The sequence below is a fragment of the Aplysia californica genome, unplaced genomic scaffold (assembly GCF_000002075.1).
Source record: "Aplysia californica isolate F4 #8 unplaced genomic scaffold, AplCal3.0 scaffold00017, whole genome shotgun sequence".
Lineage (NCBI taxonomy): Eukaryota > Metazoa > Mollusca > Gastropoda > Aplysiida > Aplysiidae > Aplysia > Aplysia californica.
In genome coordinates this window covers 1290391-1297742 of record NW_004797287.1, presented here as the reverse complement: position 1 = coordinate 1297742, position 7352 = coordinate 1290391, and positions in this window count along the sequence as shown.

Sequence of the window (7352 nt, the reverse complement as noted above, 5' to 3'; positions counted from 1 at the left end):
ACATACACACACGCACACACACACACACACATACACTCTCTCTCTCTCTCTCTCTCTCTATCTCTCTCTCACACACACACACACATACACATATAAACACATACACACACACTCGCACGCAAATACACACACTGGTTGCGGTCGTGCACGCAGTGTGGAAGCAGCCCGCCTCTTCAATGATCTAACAGGTGTTGACGGGGTGTAAACCACCTACAAATAGAACTTAACTAGTTTACAAACTACTTTCTTTTTCCCCTGTGTTATCCGAAGACCACGTGCCCTCTTTCCAATGCCTCGTAGGATGTTAAAGAGACGTTTCATTATATGGATTCTTTGCCACAGTGATAAAGAAAAACCCTGATAATGATGTTGACGACGACGACGATGAAGATGATGATGTTGATGATGATGATGATGATGATGATGATGATGATGATGATGATGATGATGATGACGATGATGATGATGATGATGATGATGATGATGATGGTGATGCTGATGATGATGATGATGATGATGATGGAGAGAAGGAGGAGGAGGAGGATGATTTTTAGAAATAACGTTCATGGTAAAGAATGAAAAAGTAAAAGGCAGAAAAACGTTTCAAAAATATGTTTAAAAAAATAATTTTAAAACTAGATCTGAACCGGAGTCCCCATATATCAATATAACCCACCACCACCACCACCACCACCAAGAAAAAAAAAAGAGAGAAAAACTCTCTTATTTCGGAAACTGGAGTAAATACAAGCTAGCACCTAAAATAGTTCCTGGTTTGGTAGCCTTACTGTATTGCCCCTGGCCAGACAGACTGGAATGTGTTGAGCAGCATGAGCAAGAGAAGGATTCTGTCAACATTGGAGGCGGCGGGCTGGGCCATGCCTGTTGGGGAGCGCTGTATTTGTCAGTCTTCCCAGCTCTTCATGGGAGCGTCCCCAGTAAACCTGGGACAGAGGTGGGGGAATTAGTGACGGGATGGAAACTTCATGGGGTTTGGGTTATGGTCAAGCCGCAATCAAGCGAAATCCAAGCTCGGGAAGGAATTCACATTCATCTATTCACAAACGATGTTAGCAAACTCGTACTGTCATACAGGAACACACACACACACACACACATACACACACACACACACACACACACACACACACACACACACACACACACACAGCCAGACATGCACACAAAGACAGACACACACACTCAAACACACACACACAAACACACACACACACACAGGTGCACGTTGATATAAGCTCATGGGTGCGCACAAATACAGGGTGATCCAAGATAAACCAACCTATACAACATATTTTTGTTTATATTTTTTCTCAACTCTGAAGTTTTTGCTTTCATATTTGTACACAGCGTTAGGAAGTCCAAAGGAATTTGTCTGATATTTATTTTAAATAATTCCCCAGAATACTTTTGCTCTACATAGCGCCTAAGAAGACACACATTTTTCAGGTATGTCCCCATTTTGTTGCATGACGCACTAGTTAGCATTGGGACTACCATTTAAAGTCCCAACAATTGCGCCATATTACAATCTACAGTAGTCTAACTGGCCAACAGAAGTTTGCAGCTAATTTTTCTCAAGTTTCCTTTGCCTTCTGAGATCATGGTTAAGATCTAGTAACAAGCAGACAGCTTTTTGTATTGAACATAATTTTCTCACCGCCAACTCGTTTTGGAAGTATCGAACACTGTACGCTAACAATGTTAAAGTGCCATTAATGCCTTCATTGATGTCAAGGGTGGGAATGGTCCATAAGTTAGGACATGTAGAGAATCAGAAAAAAAAATTCCAGAAAAAACGACCACTTCAGACACACCGTTGGCACCGCTTTAAACATCACCAGAGTGCAGAATTCGGAAGATGAGCCCCATGAGATGTCTGTCCGTAGACGATGTCTGTAGCAAGGACTTTCCTTCATCTCAACGGTCTGCATTTTCAAGGCAGATCTTATTCTCCGGCTGTACCATATTCCTGCACGCGAAGCTGACACGAATCAGAGGTTAGGAATGTGTTCATGATTCCCCGATCCTTGTGAAAAGAGTGAAAGTTTCTCTATGGCTAGGGACACGGTGACACGGACAGGGACAGTCAGTTGCTGTTAGGCCCTACAGCAACACATCAAAAAGCGTGCACGCCAAAACCGCTCATGATTTCTTTTAAAACACACCAACCCGGCTATGTTGAACACGGACAGGCACAGACAGCAACAGCCAGCGACAGTCAGGAAAATTCGAAAAAAAACGTGCACTACTTCTCCTGTCTGTCTGTTTCAAGGGAGTTAAATAAAGATACGATCACAGTGATTGTTCTTCATCTTGTCAAGATGGAGGATTTTGAAGAGAAACTGATCATTGCGGTGCAGAAAAGGCCAGCAATTTATGACAAGAGCGAAAAACATCACGCTAATCGTGATTATATATTGAAGCAGTGGGAGACTATTGGCCATGAATTGGGATCGGATGGTAAGTGTTAAAAAATAAATAGATTCATGATCAATATTATGCAGATTCTAGATATATCATCACCAACATCAATACCATCATCATCATCTTCGATGAGAAATTCGTGAACGTCTTAATTTCCTTCGTAACCACAATAATAATAAGAGTTTCTTCTTTGTCAGCGCCATGATTAACAATGTTGCTGTCTCTTGCTGCCTGTTTGAATGTGACCACATTTCCCTGTGCCTGTCCGTCCCTGTTGCGACAGCAAGTAGATGTCCTGTCTGTCCGTGTCACCGTGTTCGTACCCTATGACATTAATTGATTCCTTGGCAAAGCCAATATTCACATTTCAGGATATGTTAACTACACAAATACCTGTTTGGGCAACCTCACCCGCCAGCCTTCTGTCTCTAGAAGTAACGCCATAGGCCTACTGTAAGGTGTACGGTGTGTGTAGTTTTGAGAACACACACATGGTTGGGTGGATCTTTGTGTTTGGCCACCGCTGGACATAACGAACTACGCATTTAAAGGTGACTAGTCCATTGGACGACAGAGTACTAGTTCTCGGAATTCCAGAATATAAAAAGAATTCTAATACTCTATAGGAGAAAAGAAAAAAATGTTACCGGGATTGAAAGAATAGATGTTAAAAAGAAAAGGAAGGGTAAAAACAAGCAAGCCTCTCATAACTCTCCGTAAATTACAAGATCTTTTAAATTGGTGCACTTTACGATTATAAGTGGTTTTTATAAAAGCCATTTCGGTTTTCGAAAACAAATTTCTTCTTTATTATTTTCTGTCAAACAAATTCCTTTAGAATTAGTTATATCTGTACCAAATTACAACATTCTAGTACAAAATCTGTACGGCATATTCAGAAAAACGTTGTACGGTTGTTGTTTTTTAAAATTTTGGATCAACCTACTCACAGGTACATAAAAACTGACAAACTCACCCAAATTAACCGACTCTAAAGAAATAATCAGACCGAAATGAATACTATACCTTTAGTCTTCTGTCGCTGAGGGTGAACAGTCAACTAAAACATGAGAACCACGGTGTTTATTAAGGTCTTTCTATCCTGTTGTCATTTGAGAGGAATGTACACGTACTTGACGCATTTCACACTTTTCAGGACCAACATAATTTGTTTTTATTCAAATCTTTCTTCTCTGACATCCGTCTGTCACCAGGCAATTTTTCAATCCAAAATCAAGCGCGTCTCATAATACGAGTTTAATTTGAAAATGGCCAAAGGAAAAACACTTCTCAAGATAACAAAATTCCGTTCTAAAAATTAATAGTGAATGGTCTCTTTGATTTCAACGTTTCCGATGTTAAGAACTGCATGGGTTCCTCAAACGATCGAATGCCTGTTCCTTTCACTCAATGAAAGAAATTATACATTTGACGCGAGCCGTTTTTAACTATAAAATATATTTATATTATGTTCATTCAAGTGTAGACCTTTTTGTTTGGAATCTTGGGGGTGGGGGGGGGGGGTATTGTGAGGACCACAGTGTACCCTAATGATTTCCGAACATGAACTCTTTACACTGACCAGTTCGACTCCTTGACCGACCTAACCAAGCGAAACATATCTGACAAGTTAATTAGGAGCTCGTCTGAATTTATTGCCTATGTAAATACGAACAGGGAGTTACAGGTGAAACAAGTTACAAAATCAATTGCCGAGTTTCTTTGGCAGGCATTTTAGCTATTCTTTTTGAAATGGCGAACAATGGGGACGAGAATGCTACCAGATCAAGGACACTTGATTTTGTAAGTGAGTAAGTAAGTGTGTAGTTTAAACGCTCATTTCAACATACATTGGTTTTTTAAGAGGCCGGAACTCCGGAACTAACGTCCATTTACGATAAGACAAAACCAGATTAGTTGAGAGATTGAAAAGTCCACAAATCAAGATTGTTTTGTCGAGGATTCGAATCGAATCCGCCCCTTCCATAGTCGAGCATGATACTAACTGAGCCAATAGAGCGCCCTATGACTCTTCAGAAAGAATTTGAATAAATGGTTTTGTGCATAGTGTGCCTGCCTATGTATCCGATCAGAAAGTTTCTTCTAACATCTATTTCACATAAGCGATGCATTGAACTGTCGTTTATTGTTGTTTTTTTGTTGTTGTATGGAATATCGTCTGAGATTACCAGCAACTAGAATATCTGGTATACTTTTAATATGTTAGAGTGGTATTCTGTCAAGGTATTTCGTTTCTGAACACGTTTTTACATTTGTAACTGAAAGAAAGATAGGAAAGAGGGGGGGGGACGAGATAGATAGATAGATAGATAGATAGATAGATAGATAGATAGATAGATAGATAGATTAAACAAAAGAGAGAGAAGCAGCAGAGGGTTGATAGAGTAAACGAAAGAGAGAGAAGTAGAGGGAGAGATAGGGGAAGAAAGGGATAAAGGGCGAGGTGGGGGATAACTAGAGAATTAGAACAAAAGGATGGGGGTGGGGGGGGGGGTGCTCAGAGAGGAAGGGAGGAGGATGGATTTCTGGAGTCTTAGGATTACACCGATTTCATGAGTCTAAGTGGCACAGATTTCATGACACACGTTTCTTCCATAGCTGCACGTATAATTGCTGTCGTTTTCAAATATTGATGAACTCGTTTTCTAGCAACACACCCATTAGAATCATCTCTTTAAAGTTGAATCATGTGAATCATGATAACGTAACATGACTGTCCCACCTCACTACCATTTGAAATTATGTATCAAAGACATGCCATCTTTTTTCCTCTTTCTGTCGTTTGAATCTTTTGGAAGGAAGGTCACTTCGAAAGCCGAGCGCTTGGCTCCCCTGACGGAGATGCCGGTTGATGAAACGTCTTTAGATTTAGTAAGAGTTTTAGGGCACTTACATTCCTAAGTACAGAAAATTAGAGGTGTTACTAAAGAGAAACGTGCAAAGAAAAGAAGGAGGAAAAATAAAGAAGAGAGATGTTTGGTAGCAAAGAAGGAGCAAACCATACCAGAGTGACCGCCATTCACCCACTAAGGACATGTCGAAGGGAGGAAAAAGGTATAGGGCAACAATGTTGGTACCACTGCGATTCGAACCCCAGATTTCCGAGCTACACATCAAGTTTGTTCTTATGACCTGAAGCTGCCAGCTAGTTACTCTCTCCTCTTTCGCCATTTTAAGCAGAGAGAGAGGGAGAGAGAGAGAGAGTTAGAGAGAGAGAGAGAGAGAGAGAGAGAGAGAGAGAGAGAGAGAGAGAGAGAGAGAGAGAGAGAGAGAGGGTGGGAGATGAAGAGTGGACAGACCTGTAATGGGAACAACAAAAACTGACCCCCCCCCCCCCCCCAAATCTCAACAAACAACAAAAAACAAAAAACCGGCTTACGTTCTAGCACATTTTTTGAAAAAATTACAACTGGCATCTTATTCCATCTCGAAAATTGTCGGCCAATTAACGAAAGGCAACTTGAGACAGCTCTCTTGAAAATCAAAGATATGGGAGTTAGGACTAAACAAAAACAACCCAGTTGCTCCCTAATATGAAATTTTCTCTAAATTCGTTTTAGAGGCGCCTTTCTGAGCACATCTAAAACTTGTCTAAAGTTTCCAACAACGAGTGTGATCAACAGCCACAGTGCTCTCCGAGAGAGCCAGACCAGACAACCAACTTCAAACAGTTTCTATCCTTCCCTTTTCTTCTTCTCAATCGTCCTTTTTTCCTCCAGTTTTCTGTCGTTGTTATTTCACCTAGTATCCCGAGTTATCGCATTTACTACCAGGGGCGAAGGCTGACTTGTTTGACAGGGTAATCAAAGTGAAATGGGACCAGATAGGGCCTGGAGATATCACACTCACACAAGTCACAAAAATCTTATTGGCACTGGAGGCGGCAACTCTGAGTTGTGAATGAAAACAAATCCTGAATTCATGTTGTATGTTTGTTCAACCGCTAAAATAATCGGGAAAGTATTTAATTAAATATTTATTCTAACTAACCTTAAATTTAACTTTAGATTTGAACACACGAACACCAAGGAAATTGTGAGGACCACAGTGTACCCTAATGATTTCCGAACATGAACTCTTTACACTGACCAGTTCGACTCCTTGACCGACCTAACCAAGCGAAACATATCTGACAAGTTAATTAGGAGCTCGTCTGAATTTATTGCCTATGTAAATACGAACAGGGAGTTACAGGTGAAACAAGTTACAAAATCAATTGCCGAGTTTCTTTGGCAGGCATTTTAGCTATTCTTTTTGAAATGGCGAACAATGGGGACGAGAATGCTACCAGATCAAGGACACTTGATTTTGTAAGTGAGTAAGTAAGTGTGTAGTTTAAACGCTCATTTCAACATACATTGGTTTTTTAAGAGGCCGGAACTCCGGAACTAACGTCCATTTACGATAAGACAAAACCAGATTAGTTGAGAGATTGAAAAGTCCACAAATCAAGATTGTTTTGTCGAGGATTCGAATCGAATCCGCCCCTTCCATAGTCGAGCATGATACTAACTGAGCCAATAGAGCGCCCTATGACTCTTCAGAAAGAATTTGAATAAATGGTTTTGTGCATAGTGTGCCTGCCTATGTATCCGATCAGAAAGTTTCTTCTAACATCTATTTCACATAAGCGATGCATTGAACTGTCGTTTATTGTTGTTTTTTTGTTGTTGTATGGAATATCGTCTGAGATTACCAGCAACTAGAATATCTGGTATACTTTTAATATGTTAGAGTGGTATTCTGTCAAGGTATTTCGTTTCTGAACACGTTTTTACATTTGTAACTGAAAGAAAGATAGGAAAGAGGGGGGGGGACGAGATAGATAGATAGATAGATAGATAGATAGATAGATAGATAGATAGATAGATAGATAGATAGATAGA